Source organism: Colobus angolensis, unplaced genomic scaffold, assembly GCF_000951035.1.
Source record: "Colobus angolensis palliatus isolate OR3802 unplaced genomic scaffold, Cang.pa_1.0 Scaffold228, whole genome shotgun sequence".
Classification (NCBI taxonomy): Eukaryota; Metazoa; Chordata; class Mammalia; order Primates; family Cercopithecidae; genus Colobus; species Colobus angolensis.
In genome coordinates, this window is record NW_012115466.1 from 1,973,754 (window position 1) to 1,993,632 (window position 19,879).

Sequence of the window (19,879 nt, forward strand, 5' to 3'; positions counted from 1 at the left end):
ATGACTTCATAAATTTGTTAATATGGTGAATTAGATTGGTCACTTTGAATGTTAAACCAACCTTGCATTCCATGAATAAACTTTACTTGTTTATAAATATTTTTAATATATTACTTCATTTAATTTCCTAAAATTTTGTTACGAACATTTCATCTGTGTACATCAGAAATATTATAGTTTGTTTTGCTTGTATGGTTTCGACATGAGGGCAATTCTAGCCCCATAAAATGAATTGAGAAATGATCTGGAAAATTATGAAAACTTTCATATAAAATTTGTAACATTTACTCCTTAAATGTTTGGTAGAACACATAAGTGGAGCTATCAGGTCTTGTAGTTTTCTTTGTGGTAAGATTGTGATAGATACATGGTAAAACTGTGGTAATTTAGGTCTTTCAAATAATTTTTCCATTCTATCTAAATTATTACATTTCTTAACCTAAATTATTTATAATATTTCCTTGTCATTGTGACACCTATAGGTTCTTCAATCATGTCTCATCTTTTATTCCTCATGTTGGTAATTTATTTGCCCTCTGTTTTATCATTTAAACTATATGACTAGAAATTTATCATTTTTATTGATCTCTTCAAAGAAACACTTGATTTCATTCATTCTGTCTATTACTTTCCTGTTAAGAATTACATTGATATTTGCCATTATCTTTTGTTAATTGCTCCCTTCTTTGTTTTGATTGTTCTTCTTTCCTGGTTTTGTAAGGGTAAAGCCTAGATATGAGTCTGCAGACTACAGTCCATGAGTCAGAACCTGTTTTTGTAAATACATTTTTATTGGAATGCAGCCACACTCATTTGTTTAAATATTGTCTGTGATTGCTTTCTCACTGCAGCCTCAGAGTTGAGTAACTGTGACAGAGAATATAAGGCCTAGAAGCCTAAAATAGTACTCTCTGAGTCTTTAAGAAAATGTTTTTAGACTATCAGCTGAGATGACTGTTTTGGGATTTTTCTTCATTTCTGATATAAAAATTTAAAGCTATATATTCCCATTTAATGTTTTACCTGCCTTTCTCAAATTTAGATATGTTATGTTTGATTTTCACTTGATTCACGATATCTTTAATTTTCTTTCTGATGTTTTCCCTAACTCAGAAATTACTTAGAAATGTATGCTTTAATTTGCAAGTCTTTGGAAATTTATCTTATTACTTCCTTTAGAGATTTACAGCTTAATCTCACAGCAGTTGGTTAGAGAAAATATTTTGTGTTAGGGAAAAATACTGAGTAGAATAGGGCTGTCCCCAGCAAAGTCTCACCTTCAAGCCTGAACCCATGGCCCAAAGTGAGACATGCATTCCTGTTTTCTGACCTGAATGTTGCCTTTTCCAAAACCACTCTGGCCTGCCCTGCTTCCAATCCTGTACTCATAAAAACCCCAGGCTCCACTGGCAAGAGTGGCAGAGTGGCAGAGCAGCAGAGAAGGAAAGAACAGAAGAAGCAGCCAGACATTGGAGAAAAGCAGTTTGACTTCAGAGGGATGGTTTGACACTTGACAGTGGGTCCTCAGAAAAGAGTTTGGAGGGGGATGACTGAACTTTTCTCTGAGGTTTCACTCTCAGGCCATCTCTCTGAAGGGAGAAGACTACCTTCCCATGCCATCCCCTTTCCAGCTCCCTATCCTGATGAGAACCACTTCCACCACTCAATAAAATACTCCACAGTCACCACCCTTTAATTCATTTGTGTGACCTGATTCCTCCTAGATGCCAGACAAGGACCTGGGTGTGGGTGCAAAGGGCTGTCACACCGACCCTCCACTGAGCTGTCTAACACTTAAACCATCCACAGACAGCAAAAGTAAAAGAAGACACTGTAACACATACACTCTGAGGCTCTGGGGCTCATGGGCAAATCCTAGATGCTGCTACAGGTTCGCACAGAGTTCTGCTCCTGTTGGTTACCCAGAAGTGCTCATCCTGGCCTCTGCACCTGCTCACCTGCGGGCTCCCCCTCCTGTGAGGGGTTGAGAGCTGTGGGTTGAGTAAACAAGCCAACCTGTTTGTGAGTCTTATGAAGGGGTCAAGGGAACTATCAGATTTCATTGTGATTTTAATCCATTTATTTGGTTTTATATCGTGATACACAGGTTATAATACAATTATAATTATATTAATAACACTATAGATATAATTATATTCATGTTTACAATAATATAATCATAATTATAAGGTAATCTAATCTGTTAAATGTTTCATGTACACATTGAAAAAATAGTCGGCTAACCACAGCCCATGGCCCTATCTAGCTTACAGTGTGTTTTTTTTTTTTGGACATAGTTACTTTCATTCATTTACGTATTATCTATGGCTGCTTCTCCGTTACAAAGACAAGGTTGGGTAGTCATGACTCTGGGTATATGGCCTGCAAAGTCTAAATTGTTTTATTTCTGGTCCTTCACAGAAAAAGGTTTGCCAATCACTGCTTTCAAAAAATGTGTTCTTGTCTAGTGAAGTGTTTTACAAATGTCAATTACAAAAATGTTGCACAAGTCTCTGATTTTCTGTCTACTTGTTCTACTGATTGAAAGAAAGCCATTGAAAACTCCAACTCTAATTGTGGGTTTTTCTATTACTGTTTAAACTTTCTGTCAGTTTCTGCTTTGTGTAGTTTGAAGCTCTATTTTTAGGTACACAAAATTTAAGTTTGTTATGTTGATGAATTGCCCCCTTTCTCATCTCTTCTTGTTAATATCATTTGCTTTGAAATACACTTATATCTCTTTTGATCCTTTTTTTTTGTTTCCTTTTACTTTGAGATAATTCTATGGAATTATATATTCACAAGAAATTGTAAGAAATAATAAAAAGAAATATTGCATAGCTTCACTCAATTTCCCTGAAAAATAACATCTTATATGCTTATAATACAATATCATAGCCATAACATACACTTTGATAAAACCCACATACCTTAATTAAATTTCTCCAGATTTGCATGCACTCATTTGTGTGTATATAATTATATGTAAGTGTTTTCCAGAGTGGCTATATCAATTTACCCTCCCACCAGTATTGAATAAGTGATACTACTTCACATCCTTCCCAGCCATTGATTGCTTTAAGGTTTATGGTATATGTCTTTAACATATCAAAATCTATCTACCTTTAAGTGATATACAGGTATCATGTATAAGAACTTTACAGCAGTATGCTTCTATTTATTTCTTCCCAGACTTTGTACCACTGTTGTCATACATTTTATTTCTATATAAGAGATAAGACTCATAAGACTTCATTTTTTTGCCATTAAACAGTTGAGTAATACTTAAGTAGACGTAAATAATTCTTTTTGTATACCCATAAAATATCCGGTTTTGCTAGTCTCCATTTCTTTGTTTATAGCCAGATTCCCAAACTGTATTATTTTCCTTGTGCTCAAATAACTGTCTTTATAATTCCTTATGTTGTATATCTGTTGGTGGTTAATTCTTTTAGATTTTGAATGTCTTCAAAATCCTTTTCTTCCCTCAGGTTTTTAAAGGCTTTTTCTTTAGAAACATGCTTTTATTTTTAATAGATGTTTTTAGTGCATAAAGAATTTTATGTTAATGGGATTGATTATTTTCTGTCTTCTTTTTCTTTTTTATTTTTTTTTGGTTGTCGTTCCTGTTACTTTCAGTACTCAAATGATGTTTCTCTTCTAACTTGCACTATTTCAAGAAGAGATCATTTGTGTACAGTGGGTTACCCTCCAGCTGCTTTTAAAACTTTCTTCCACTGGTATAAAGCAATTTGATTACTGTATGCCTTGGTATAATTTTCTTCATGTTTCTTGTGTTTGAGTTTCCTAGAGTTTCTTGGATTTGTGGGCTTATAGGTTTTAAGAAATATGGGAAAAAATGTAGTCATTATATCTTTAGGTGTTTTATCTGTTTCTTTCTTTATTCCTTCAGGGACTTCAATTACATTTTATATTGAGCTACTTGAGTTGTCTGCCAGTTCAGTGATATTCTGTTCAATTTTCTCATGTTTCTTTAACTTGTGTTTCACTTTGGTGTTTTGGTGTTTTGTGTTTTCTATTGCAATATCTTCAAGTTAATTAATCCTTTTTCATACAATGTCTAATCAGAAGTTACTCATTACCAGAATAGTTTTTCATTGCAGACATTTTAGCTTTCATCTTTAGAAGTTCAATTTGAATCTTCCTCCTGTGTTTTAATCGTTAAATATTTTATCCAATTTATTGAGTATATGCCATACAATTTTAATAACTGTTTTAATATCATTTTCTGCTAATTTAGTTACTTGTGTCATCTTTGGATGTTTCAGTTAACTAAGATTTTTCTTATTAAGTGTGATATTTTTCTGCATCTTTGCATACCTGGAAATATTAGATCTAATAAATGATATAAATTTTATCCTTTTTCATGCTGGAGTTTTAAATATTTATTAAAATATTTTTGAACTTTTTTCTGGGATGCAGTTTGGTTAAATGAGAACCGTTTGTTCCTTTCAGGTCTTGATTTATGCTTTGTATGTGGGACCAGAAAAAGCATTTAATACAGACTTAACCTTTTTTCAATACCAAGGCAGGACCTTTCTTAGCCAAAAGTAGCAAACTCCAGCTGGAAGATTGAGATTGTTTTGATAAATAAAGTATATTGAAACACAACTATGGTTGTGTTTTTCCATTTTTCTATTTTCTGTGGCTGCTTTTGTGCTACAATGACAGTGGAGTAGTTGTAACAAAGACTGTGTGGTCCACAAAGCCTGACCCTTTAAGGAAATGTTTGCCAGTTGCTCTCCCAATGGATACCTCATGAGTTAACGAGGTTTCCATTCTGTCTTTTGAGAACAACCATTGTCTGGCCTTATGTTTTTCTTTCTCTGGCTCCAGATGGTTTTGCATATATGTAATGATCAGTACTCAAATGGATACAGAAGGGGAACCCTCTGCAGATCTCTGGAGTTATCTTTCTGCATAACTCTCTCTTGCAGGAGACTTTTGTCATGCAAATTCTAGCCACCTTGATTTGTCTGAACGCCCAGTTCTATCTACTCAACTCAGGAATGCCATTGAACTCTTTGATTTTTCCATCTCAGCACTGTGACCCAGAATTATTCTCTAGACAGAAAACCTGGACAAATGAAACTCACCTTTTCATTTTCCATCTCTCAGGGATCACTGTCTTTTCTTGACTGATGTTCAATTTGCTAAGAACCATTGTTTCCACATTTTGTTCTTTATTCTAGCTGTTTCAAGTGAAGGCCATAGTCCAACTTCTGCTACCTAATCTTGTCCAGAAGTGGAAGTCCAAGAATTAAATTTTTTCTTGAGTATGTATTCTAGGATAAATAAACAAAAACATCTGGGTCTCAATGTTTAATTTATCTTAGGTAAAATGTTTGGATCTAACTCATTGTAAAATGAGAAGCTCATAATTAATAATTTCTAAAGTTCTTCCCACTTTTTACATACCATGAATAAGAAATTTTGCAATACATAAGTCACAGAAAGACATTCAATAATTTGGAGATATAAGAGGTGTTTATATGTAAGTAATCTTGGATGAGTTTAATTAAATGTAAGAACACTCCAAATATTAGCATTGATTATGTAATATAAGCAAGCTATTTTAATTTTAGTCCAATAGTGAACTACCTTTAAGACAGTTCATCATAGATTATCTTTTTTTCTAACAAATGGTTTCTTTTTATTGTCATTACCTTTTAACCAAAGAACACTGGGAAATTCTTTTTATTGTCATTACCTTTTAACCAAAGAACACTGTAGTTGAATACGATGGTTTTATTGCTCTTTGAAAAAAGGGAGAAAATGCATAATAAAAAAGTATCTCAGTAAGAGGTTGTTAGAAAATATTTACAGGAATTGAGCTTGTGAAAGATTCACAAAAGCATGAATTTGCTCCAGATTGGATGTTGTCAGGAAGCAGAAACAATTCTATGATTGGATTCATAATAAATATCTATAAGGCAGGAGGAAAAAATTGAGGCTAGAGATGTAATTGGTAAAGAAGCAGCAGTCAAGCATATTAGTCAGTATTGAGATGTTTGGTCCTTTTTTATGGCTGAGACAATGATCATATTATTTGTGTTGAGTCATGATTATGGATAGTCTTGTTTTTGTCTTAATTCTCATTGATAGCACAGCATAGCCTTTTCTGATGTTGATATTTCTGTGAAATATTTTATGTTCAGTAGAAGAAAATCAAGGCCTAGTTGTGAGTGCCAGGCCAATTCCCAAATGCCAAAGGCTGCTTTTTTTTTTTTTTTTTTTTTCCTCATCGTCAGACGTGAGTGCAAGATAGAGTAGTAAGAACACTGCATTGGTAGTTAGGAGACTGGAATTACCATCTTCCTTTTTCTATCATCTATGTATCATTGAATAAATAAACACAAATATCTGGGTCACAATGTTTAATTCATCTCAGGTAAAATTTCTGGGTCTAACACTTTGTAAAATTAGAGAGTTAGATTTTAATAATTTCTAAAGATGTTTCCATTTCTTATATTCTATAAATAAGAAATTTTCAAACTAAAAGATTTCATTCTGAAATATGGAGTGAAATAAACCATTAGGGAATTGTATTTTTTATTTCTTTAGATATAATCTTTATAGTAGGGATAAAAGGTCTCTATGCCCTGCTTCTTACTTTCTGAATCTCTGAGAATAAGTCCACGAACAAAGCTGTCTCTTATTTTATCTTTCATAACAATGCTGATGATAATAATTCTATTTCATTGCATGGCTTTGAAAATATACAGTTCTATTTTATTTCCCCTTTAATAAGAAAGACAATATATTACAAATAATTCTTTCCATTCCGCTCTCCAGCAACTTCACATCTCTATATTTTATGTGAACAAAATATTATTTTATTTAGTATATTTTATGGCACAATTTATAAATAAGGCAGAAAATTTTTAGAATTTTAGAATTATAGTCATCATTAGAGTTCACCTGTTTACTTTTTCATCTGCATAACTATTCATTTTAGGTAGTGCCTCACATTTTATCAATGAGCCCTTTTAAAGTATTTTCTATCTACGTAATCTAGAGAGTAGGCATTGTTGTTTGTTTTCACCTTGGCTTTCTATGAAGGTTCTACCCCTTATCGAAAGTTACCTGGGTATCTCTTATCTTTTTCCTAGTCAATAGTTGTATATATTACCCTGTGAAATATTTCTAACAGCCAATATGTCTTTATGTGTTTCACAGAGTTCTTTGCATGATCTTTTAAATACACAACTTGAACTGCTAAATCAGATTATGTTTCTTTCCTGTAAATCCCCTGTAAATGGCTCAATCAGTGCCTACAGCAAAATGCAACCTGTCTATCTCTGGCGTGGGATCTTTTCCAAGTTGACAGATGGCCCTGCTTCATCTATCTGCTCCCAGGACAGTTCTTGGGAGAATCATAGGCTGGATGTACTCAGATGAAGTAAGGGTTTGGCCTGTAAAGCAACCAGTGAGAATGTGATTAGATTTATCTTTTTCCTATTAACTTTTAAAAACTATCAAAAAAGGGACAGAAGATTCACATAAAGTTCTTTGGTGAAGTAAATACATGGCTTTGTGAGAAATTGATAACAAATATATTGGGGAAAAATATAAGATTTAACATGTGATTTCATTAAATGCAAATATTTTTACCAATTATTCAGTACCTCTGGCTTAGCTGGCCTCTTTTCTGGAGCGGGTTAGCAGCAAAACATAAATCAGTCCAGGATGTTGTTTCTTTATCCTTTGGGAACTATGGTCTGCTTAGACCTTTTTCTATTGTTTTTAGTCTCAAGTGTACCATCAGCTCAGCGATGATCTTGGGATTACAGGGAAACAAAGATGCATATGACAGTACTTTCACAGAGCTAACAAGACAATTGGAGAGACAAGATCCCAAATATGAGCAAATTATAAAAACTAAGAATTTTCTAAAAGAAAATTTTCATAGTCGTCATATCATTTTCACAGGAATGTGTAAGTTTTTGAGATAATCCCCACTTTATGAGATTGTTTTTCTTTCATAAAGGAGGCATATTATATATAGAATCCAATGTCTATGTCTTCACAACACTTTCCATAAAAACCAGGGGTAAAAATCTGAACGTGTGATTGTCTTCTCCATTTTAGAACCTGTTTACACATACTCACACATACAGAAAACCATAGTTATAAACATACTCATTATATAAATGACTTTGTAGAGAAAGCAAAATTTGAAACACATTTTAAGTGATCAAGAAGATTAAAGTAAAAAGGAGAGAATATAGGGCTTTTTAAAATCAAATCTATATGAATGAATTCAGAGTTGGAAAACCTCTGAGTTTGGAGGATGGTGAAAAGACTAGTCTAGAAAGAGCAAGGGTAGTAGGGGAAAAACAAGAAATAAAATTAGAGAGGTGAAAAAGTGTTAGCATTTAGAAGACCTTCAAAACTGAGTTTCAGTTTTGCAAGATAAACATTATATGATCATTGCTATTTCATGATCAAAATATTTTTACCACGAGACTCATCTTCCAGAGATTGTACAAATTCAGATATACAAGTTAGGAGCCAGAAGAGCAAAGTAGGGCAAGATTTTGAATCTGATGATTTCAGTTGAAGTTGTCATAAGAAATACACTTAATCCTTCTAAGTCTCCATGTTCTCTTCTGTCAAATCTGGGCAGTCATATAATGCCACCTTTGTATAGTATAATATTCAAATAAAGGGATGTGATAAAATATCTTGTAACATTATAACCATATTCATTTTACATGTTACTTTTCTACTAAAACACTAAAAGTATAGATATAATGTGATAAGGGTCTGGACAGTGGAGATGACAGGCAATAGAAATGCTTGGATAAGAAAATATGTTTAATTTTTTTTTCTTTTTCATATCGTATAACTTGTAGCTTCTTTCCACTTCTTTCAGGGTTTTGCTCAAATAGAGCTTCTCCCAGGAACACAAAGGCTTAGTGATCTGCAGCTGCGAAAACCCGTCAGTCGAAAGCAATGCCACTCCCTTTAACCGTAGTCCAGGGAAGCATTCGATGTAGTGGTAGGTCTTGGTAACCTAAGGGCATTGGGAGGAAAGAAAGCATCAAAACTAGAGAATTCCAGAATAGGACTGCTATTGAAAAAACATTGTGTTGTAGAAGAGGGAATCAGTTTTTGTTGTAAAAATCAGAAGGTTCAATTCTGAATAAGATGTGCTCTAGTTTAAATACATTGAAAATTAGTTGCTAGCAAGCCATCTAAGTGAAGATAATTTGTACTTCATGTTCACAGAATTTGAAAGAAGAGGAAGAAGAATACTTTGAAGACAAAAAAGGATATTGAGAATGGCAAAAAAATTAAAACAAGAAATGCAATATTAAGGAGAAAGAAATGTTTTAAATAGTCAGCAGAGTCAGTTAACAGAATTCAAGGAAGATGAGGACTGAGTATCAACCTGTTTTATTTGGTTAGAAAGATTTCATTTTTAAAAAGAAGTTTCATTGCAGAAGAGGATTGGTGATTGAAGACTCATGAAAAAATTGATTTGTTAACCAAATCAATAACACTAGAATGGGTCAAAGTAAAGAAAAACTGGTTTAGGAATCTGAGAAAGGAAAATCTGTGTGCAGAGGAGGGGAGTTTATTTAATTAAAGAGTGTTTGTATCATGTGTTTGGGAGAGTATGTGTACGTGTAGGGAGGGTAAAAACAACCGAAGACCTGAGGACAAGCAATAAGTAGGTGAATATTTGATAGAAATATTTGGAGAGGAAAAACAGGTGAGGATAAGGATCTCAGAAACGCATCAGTGGTTCTCAACAGAGAGAGGGCTCTTCCCACGTAAGGAAACAGGTTAGTATCTCAGAAGCATTTCTTCGAGCTCCCCATAGCTTCCAGGGTTTCTATATAATGTTCCTGAAAATGGTGTGCACTCCAAATGAAAAGCTATTTTATATGATTTTTAAAAATGTTAATGGGAAAAAGTGGTGCATATGAAGTGTAGAGAGGCATAAAAGTTTTTGAGGAGCTACTGGAAAGTCAGTAAGTCTAAAAATCTAGGAGATAAAGTTAATAAACAGACATCAACATGAAAATTGTCATTGAAAAAGGCAATATGGGCCGGGCGCGGTGGCTCAAGCCTGTAATCCCAGCACTTTGTGAGGCCGAGACGGGTGGATCACGAGGTCAGGAGATCGAGACCATCCTGGTCTACACGGTGAGACCCCGTCTCTACTAAAAAATACAAAAAACTAGCCAGGCGAGATGGCAGGCGCCTGTAGTCCCAGCTACTCGGGAGGCTGAGGCAGGAGAATGGCGTAAACCGGGGAGGCGGAGCTTGCAGTGAGCTGAGATCCGGCCACTGCACTCCAGCCTGGGCGACAGAGCGAGACTCCGTCTCAAAAAAAAAAAAAAAAAAAAAGGCAATATGACATAGCAGAAGAATTCTGGGATTAGAAGGACCTGGGTTTAATTCTGGCTTTGCCATTTGGGAAAACATTCTGAAGTTCATTTATTTCTTCAGCCCTTGAAGGAGATATTGATATCTGCTGTTATAACATGAGCTTTCTGAGGATCAAGTAAGAAAATATACATTAAAACGTTTTATTAATACTGAAGCACTACACAAGTTAAAAGTGATAGATTGTTTTTATTATTACTGTGGTGGTTTTTATCTAGATGATGGTAGATGAAAGACTTGAGTCAAATATGAAGACCTTGGAATTTTTAAAAATGAGTTTATCGGAAGAAGACACTACTGGAAAGAATTAGAATTGAAATGAACAGATTTGAAGACGGTGTAAGTATTGGTCAGAAAGTTGTATTTGTGAGCAAGAAGCAGGCATATCCTTTCTGCCAGAGGGTAGAAAAACAGGATCAGACATTCATTGAGAAGATGTTATGGTCTATAATATTTTCAGGGAAAAGTCTAATTTGCATTAGAATCTGCAACTAGAGACAAAAGGAGAGTCAAGACACAATAAATATATATATTTATTCTTTACTTATATTATTAACTTGATGTATTAAAATACTATGGATAAACATTATTATTATTCTCATTTTACACATGAGAAAACTGAAAGGCAAAAATATTAAATAATAGGCCCCAATTTGTCGCCTCAAGCAATACGTGGTAGTTTTCTAATTCCAGTCTAGTTTGTTGTTGTTGTTTAAATTTATTTAAGCCTGTACCCTCTCCTATACTCCTCTGGAGTTTTGTATTAAAGATAAGGTTTGGTTTATGGGGCTTTCACAGGGTGGAGATGAGAGTCACTAATGTCTTTGATTTTTTTTTAAGTTCTTAGCCTTCAAGATTGTGTTTAATTTAATTCTGAATTTATCTCAATGCATGAGACTTTCTTATGCTTAGGATATTCAGATAATTTGCTGCAGGTAGTCAGCATATAGCTCTCTGTCTTTCTTAAATGGTTTTTGATTGCATATACAGAATATGCCATTGAGTTCTGCTGTGGGCTATGGAAGTAGGAGTTGAGGAAGTAGGAGTAGTAGCAGGGTTTCTCTTTTCTATCTGTATATTGGACAATAATGTTTTTAAGTATGTATATGACAAGACTATTTTGAGATTTCTAATCAAACTACCCCTGAGCTAAGAAAAAAAGTCATTTAAACTTGGGGAAATTTTTAACATCTGTAAAAGGATCTAAGGAGAAAAATGCAAGTAATTTTCCCTTCAAAATTCAGATAACCTTGTAGACTGAAATAAGAAAGTTGAATGAAACACAATCTGGGGTAATAGCATAATATATACTAAGTTGTATTATTTTAGTGGCCAAATGAGTCACATAGACAAGACAGATTTGGCAAGTCCTTATTCAAAACAATTAAATGTAGGCTTCTGCATATTACTTAAATCTTTTTGTAGTTATTATCAGAAATTGTTTTCCTGCAGATAGCACACGCATATAGAAAACTGACTGTTTTTGAATATCTGGGTAAATGGCTAAGTAACCAAATAACATGACAGTATATATTTTTACGGGTAGGCAAAAATGTTTTTTAGGTCCACATGGCACAAAACCTCTCTGATATTTTCCCCCCTAAATTCATATTCAAGAGGGTATAAATTTCTAGAAGTATAGAGAAAATAATTCTTTTATTACTATAGATGTCTCTAGCAAGTTATCCTTCAAAATATTAACTGACCTACCTACTGAGCACCGGTTAATTCATAGTTCAGGATATAAACCTAATAAGAAACTGTAAAGACTGAAGGAATTAAGGATGCTTTCAAATGCCACTACTCTTAAATTCTACTAATTAATTTGTGTTTACTAATGGGCTTTCATAATAATTCAAAATTATAAAAGAGGTCACTTTTCATTGAACTGACTCATTTTGTGTAGATATATGTGTGTATACATGTATATATATATAATTATTAATAGTACACTATGTTCCTTGAAAAACAATGGCAGTTCAGATGACTGAGGTAGCTGATTCTCACTGTCATGGGGTTACAATTTGCACTAAAATCTCTAATGAAAGAAGTAGAACCCCGGCATTAAAAAAGCAGTGGGCAGGCAAATAGGAGTTCTTTTTTCATGCTGGGTAATCTACAGAAACTATATTTTCTTTCTCTTTCTTTCAACTACTGCTAATAGTAGATGTGAGCTTTAATTTCTCTTTTTTCTCTTCTACTATTGCCCTTTTCAAAAGTAGGTAAAGTTGAAATGGGGAAGGTACAAGTGCCTCCTTCCCTCATTTATAGCACATAGTAATTATGTTAATTACTAATTATATTTAATATTAAAGACAATATTAATTTTAATCATTTTGTATTTCATTTTAATAACTATAAATAATCTAGTTATTCAAATAAAAATATCTCTTTCAAATAATGCTTCTTAAAGTACATTTTAGATTAGTGAATATTAAAAACGACTTATACAAGACAGTTTGAATGAAGCATAAAAGCCTTTATGGAATTCAACATTGAAACTTTCTCCTGACTCATTACAACAATAAAAGAGGATATAATTCTTTACTTTAAATTCCATTTTTTTACTTTATGCACAGCCACTATTGATTCTTCCCAACCCATTTAGTAAAAGCCTGGGCCTCTAAAAAAATGAACTTTGAGGTATAGGATCTGAACTTTAATTCTACTGGCTACAGCCAAATACGAAATCACCCTGAACCTCATTTTACTGATATCTAAAATGGGATTATGATATTACCCTGATGAATTTGTAAATATTAGTGAATATGAGCATGTAACTTTATATTTAACATATGTTTAGTGCCAACATGAGCCAATTTCTTTCTAATTTCTTTCTTTTTTGTTATTATACTTTAAGTTCTAGGGTACATGTGCACAACATGCGGGTTTGTTACGTATGTATACATGTGCCATGTTGGTGTGCTGCACCCATTAACTCGTCATTTACATTAGGTATATCTCCTAATGCTATCCCTCCCCCCCCCCCACCCCACGACAGGCCCCGGTGTGTGATGTTCTCCTTCCTGTGTCCAAGTGATCTCATTGTTCGATTCCCACCTGTGAGTGAGAACATGCGGTGTTTGGTTTTTAGTTCTTGTGATAGTTTGCTGAGAATTATGGTTTCCAGCTTCATCCATGTCCCTCTAAAGGACATGAACTCATCCTTTTTTATGGCTGCATAGTATTCCATGGTGTAGATATGTGCACTTTATTTTATTTTTTTATTTTTATCATATTTGTCTATTTATTTTTGAGACAGCATCTCACTCTGTCACCCAGGCTGGAGTGCAGTGGTGTGATCTCAACTCACTGCAAACTTCCCCTCCAGGGGTAAGTAGGAATGTAAACTACTACAGTTGATATGGAAAACAGTGTGGAGATTCCTTAAAGAACTAAAAGAACTACTATTTGATCCAGCAATCCCACTACTGCGAATCTACATATATACATATATGTATATATATATACCTATATATATACCCATATACATATATATATATGATGGAATACTACTCAGCCATAAATATGATTGAATTAACAGTATTTGCAATGATGTGGATGAGATTAGAGATTATTACTCTAAGTGAAGTAACTCAGGAATGGAAAACCAACAACTGTATGTTCTCACTGATATGTGGGAGCTAAGCTATGAGGACGCAAAGGCATAAGAATAATACAATGGATTTTGGGGACTTGGGGAAAAGAGTGGGAGGAGGGCAATGGATAAAAGACTACAAATATGGTGCAGTGTACGCTGCTCAGGTGATGGGTGCACCAGGATCTCACAAATCTCCACTAAAGAACTTATTCATGTAACCAAACACCACCTGTACTCCAATAACTTACAGAAAAATAAAATTAAAAAAATAAAGAAAATGATCTAATTTTGCTGGCTTCCCATTGCAAGAAGAAAAATCCAAACCATTGAATGTGCCCTATTAGGCTCTGCATGACATGGTTTCTGCCGAATTTTACCCTTACTATATTCAGCCACAGAGTTTCAGAGGGAGTTATTGCCTTTCTAATTTGGCACTTGCTACTCTATTATTTGAACACTCTCCCATCTCCAGCTCTTCACAGAACAGGTTTCTTCTCACACTGTGTGTCTCAACTACATGTATTCTCTTCAGTGAGGTCTTCCTACATGACTATATCAAATGTGAGGCTTACCTGGGGCTGTTTCTGACAGCATCAGTTTATTTCATTCATAACACTTAATTATATTGGGTTATACATTTTTTCAATTGAATATATTATTTGGTTATAAAATACTACCTCGTTTATAACAACAAAGACCTTTTATGTCTTATTTGCTGCCATATTGCTGAGTTCCCAGAACACTTGCTGGTGCAAACCTATGCTTAATTAATATTTGTTAAATTAAAGCGTGGATGATAAGGAGATATACAGATTCATGAATGATATATGAAATCTAAATAGGTTTTTGTTTTTGTTTTTGTTTTTGTTTTTAATTTTGTGGGTACATAGTAGGTGTACACATTGATGGTGTACATGAGATGTTTTGATACTGGTATGCAATGCATAATAAAAACATCCGGGTGAATGGGATATCCATTCCCTCAAGCATATCTTTTGTGACAAACAATCCAATCATATTCTTTTAGTTATTTTAAAATGTACAATTAAATTATTTTTGACTATAGTCACCCTATTGTGCTAGCAAATGCTAGGTCTTATTCATTCTTTCAATTTTTTTGTGTACTGGTTAACCATCTCCACTTCCCCCTTCACCCCCAGTACCATTGCCAGCCTCTGGTAACCATACTTCTACTCTATTTCCATTAGTTCAGTTACTTTAATTTTTAAGCTCTCCAAAATTAGTGAGAACGTGTGAAGTTTGTCTTTCTGTGCCTGCCTTATTTCATTTAACACAATGACATCCAGTTCCATCCATGTTGTGGCAAGTGACAGTATCACATTCTTTTTTACGATTGACTAGTACTCTATTGTGTATATGTACCACATTTTCTGTTTCCATTCATCTGTTGACGGATACTTAGGTTGTTTCCAAATCTCGGCTATTGTGAATAGTGCTGCAAAAATAGGCAGTGAAGGCATCTCTTCAATATACTGATTTCCTTTCTTTCGCTTATATACCTAGTATCAGAATTGCTGGATTGCATAGTAGCTCTATTTTTAGTTTTCTGAGGAGGCTATAAATTGTTTTCAGTAGTTGTTGTATTAATTTACATCCTCAGAAACATTATATGTGGGTTCCCTTTTCTCTACATCCTCACCAGCATTTGTTATTGCCTGACTTCTGAATAAAAGCCATTTTAACTTGGGTGAGATGATATTTAATTGTGATTTTGGTTTGCATTTCTCTGATGATCAATGATGTTGAGCACATTTTCATATGCCTGTTTGCCATTGTATGTCTTATTTTGAGAAATGTCTATTCAGATCTTTGTCCATTTTTTAATTGAATGATTAGATTTTTTTTCCCTGTAGTAAGCACTTTTTATTATGCCCTCCAGATTCTTTCTTAGCAACCACACTTATTAAAAGTTTTTTAATAATTGGCATATTAATTTTTATGTTCTATTTCATGTAAAGAAGACATGGATAAAAGAAATCTATTATAATCCATGTGGAAGCATACAGACCAGATTCCAGGATTAAACTTAGGGACATTTTTAAGATTAAAGTGTTTCACTTCTCTGAGAAAAAGCCTTAAATTACAGAATGAGGCAGAACGAAAATTGGGTTAGTGTCTGAATGTGACTTTCATTTGGCCTGGTTATTCAGGAACTGCTATATTGCTTTAAGGAATTCTCAAACAAATAGGTTTGCAGTATGACACAAATTCTGACCAAACCAGGGAGAAGAAAGAAGATCAATTACATATCTCCCAGTTTTCCGCTTTATGACATATCCCCCTTTAGGCTTTGCTTTGCCTCACTATCCCTGAGTGGAATCAGTGTCTTTGAATTCCACTGGCAATTAGTTTGTACCTTTCTAGAGTACAACTTGCCCCGTTTCATATTCCAGTAGAGTTGACCATGCACAATTTGTCTTCCATTTCACAGTAGCTTGCAGACTCCTTAAGGGAAGAATCTGAGCTTGACTTTTTTGTTGCTCCTAAATGCCAATAATAGACACTACCATTTGGGCTTCAAAGTTTGTAAATAACACGAACTAAATTTGCTCTCTTTAAATGTTCATGAGATATTATGAATATAAATTATCTGTTTTTAGGAAAAATAAAGAGAAGAAAGGAATGAAGAAAGGAAGGATAAAAGGAAATAAAAGAGAAAGAAATTGCACCTAGTTAATTTTGAAAGAGGAAGGCTTTGATGTGAGGTGTTGAGCTAAGCACGACTTTTTCTTCCTCATATTTTCAAACCTTTGATTTATTTTAAGTTCACTGAAGGTACAAACACCAAGTACTCAGACACAAAATAACAGCTTTCATCAACAAGGTGACAGCTTGCTCCTGATGTTTAGGCAATTAAAAGATCTATCTGTGAGGTGCTGCTTTTGCCAACATGAAAGTCTTCTGCCTGGATGACTCTGCTACAGGATCCAACCCTCCGACATGTGTCCTGTTGATTTCCCAAGAGAGCAGCAATTAATTCCAGGTGTCTCTTTGGGCAAAGACGTGTTGCTGGCTCATTTGTGAAACTGCATGTTTTCTAACAAGTCTCCTTGCTTTTCCACATTCAAAGGCAGTGCATCCAGTTACTAATGATGAGTGTGCTATGAATCCAAGTGTTCTCTACCAAATATTTGCTGCAACCCTCCAGTGTCTCTCAGGGCTTACCTGAGTGACCTCGGAAAGTTTTTCAGTCTCAATTTTCTCTCCTTTAAATGTAAATAATACTTTTCTCCCTATTGCCTCACCAGGATACAAGTGAGGGGAAGGGGGATTTAATAAAATACTGCAAAAGTTATAAAGGTAGACATAAGATCCTAGAAGAATATACTGAAGACAGGTAAGCTCCCCCAGGGATAATTTGTCACATTAATGTCAAATCCTCAATACTGTAGCGTGTACAGATACAATTATTTTGACTAAATTGTTTGAAAGGAAGACAAGAATAAAGTACTTACGAGATAAAAAAAAGCAACAATAAATAAATAAGTCAGAATATTTGCATTATTTTTTTCCCTCTCAACATTAAACAAAAAGCAAGAATTTTGTATACAGTAATTATTACCAAGAGTGATTATTTGGCTTTGAATTAAAAAAGCAAAGGAAGAAAATATTCCTCAGTTGTAAGACAGCATTGATGCCAAGATGTATATTTCAAATTATATGCCTTCCCTGATACATTTTCCACTGATTATCTGAAAATTCCCTTATAGCACTGCTTGTTCAGTCTGAATCCAAAGAAATAATGCATTTTAAATGCAGTTTTTTAAAGTAATAAGAATTCACGAGGAATTTGAAGTTATCTCAATGTATTAATAATTTTCACATGTAGGATTAAAAGGCTTTGATTCTCATTAAATGCTTGGGAAATTGCCTAAACAACCCAGTTCATCTCAACATTCAGCGGTTCATTTTTAAAGACTTATTGGTGGACAGATATGAGAGCAACATAGTTTCAATAAGAAGAAACACTTGTGAATTCTTGATTTCTAATCTATACATTATTTTAGTATGAGTAGCTATTTCATATTCATCTTCCATAATTTACTTCTTTTTGCATTTTTTATTGTGGTGATTTTAACTTTGGGAAAGATTAATTACAAAAATGGGAGTTTATCCCTGGGCTTAATGAGATTCCTTAGGGTGACTTTGATTTTTCTACCGGTGAGTTAGAGGAAAATTAGGTAACTCCAAAGGCAGCAATCTCTTCCCATATGTCAAGGCAAGTATCTGTATGGTGGTGTCAAAGGAAAAAAAAATAGATCTCCAATTTTTTGAAAAAAAGCTGTTTAATTAAAAATAAAGAGTTTTGAAGGAAATTTTTGTAACCAATTTTACAAGCAATCACTTAACAGTAAACATGTTCAGAAAATATTTTTCAAAGTGAGTTACACAGGCCAAAGATGGAAAACTCAAACTAAGGACATATTTAGTCTTGATTCAACTATTTTAAGTAAGTGTGTTTTCAGAGGAAAGATAATGCTCTTTTTTCTAATGCTCATGTATTCTGCTTTTCTAATGCTTTTCTAATGCTGATGTATTCTGCTCTTCTAGACAAAGTTGCTGTGTTCTGAGTTTTCATAATTTCATTCTTCTAGGCCTGACTAAATGATCTGTTTTCCATGTTCTCTGATATCAAAATTTTGCTAAGGCCAAGAGCTAAAAGGCTAAAACGTCGTCTCTTACCAGCTTTCACATTTCAATTTATTCTTTAAAGGAAAATGACATGTCGTTTTTGGTCTCAGACTACATCAAAACTAATGACTTCCCCCCTCTGGGTGGGGTGAGATCCATCTCAGAAGGCAAGTGATATGACAGAAGAAAAGGGGAGACCTCCAGCATGGATTTTAATGCAATCTGTGGTATAGAGGATACTAATGGCATAAACATATTGAAATGTCCCTGAATTTAAGTTGAAAAATAAGTCAACAAAAAGATGTTCTTAAAGTCAACACTATCTTTGAGTAACAAAACATAGGATATTAATTTCTGTTATTGCATAGGGTTAAAATGGTAACTATATATTTTAATTCAAAAAATCTTTCCTGGGAAATAGTGAGGAATGGGGCAGTAGAATAAGCATGGCATTAATAAAGTTAACTCTCATTGGTGTGTTATTATATGTTTTATTCTTCATTCATTTAGCAATTATCTATCAAGTGTTTACTGTAAATATAATAATAGCTAATATTAATTGTATGCTTACTATGCTCCAGTCATTGTAATAAACGAATATACAAACTGACTTACCCAGTCTTCTTTTTTTTGTTTTCTATCAACTTGTTTTAATTGAAAAATTAATGTAAACACATACTTAAACATTCAGTAATAATTCAGAAAGTACAAATAATCTGTAAAAAGTAAATTCTTAATTTTCCTTCCACTTCAGACCCCTGTGGTTTCCCTCTGCAGAGGCAACCAGAGTAAATAATTTCTTATGCATCCTTCCAGAAACATTCCATGCATATGCTAAGATATTCATAGCATTGTCTATATACTGCTTCTTTTTAAACTTTTCACTGTGTGCTCTTTTTTTTTTTAATTATACTTTAAGTTCTAGGGTACATGTGCACAATGTGCAGGTTTGTTACATATGTATACATGTGCCAAGTTGGTGTTCTGCACCCATCAACTCGTCAGCACCCATCAACCTGTCATTTACATCAGGTATAATTCCCAATGCCATCCCTCACCCTTTCCCCCATCCCCACAATAGGCCCCAGTGTGTGATGTTCCCCTTCCTGTGTCCAAGTGATCTCATTGTTCAATTCCCACCTATGAGTGAGAACATGCGGTGTTTGGTTTTCTGTACTTGCAATAGTTCGCTGAGAATGATGG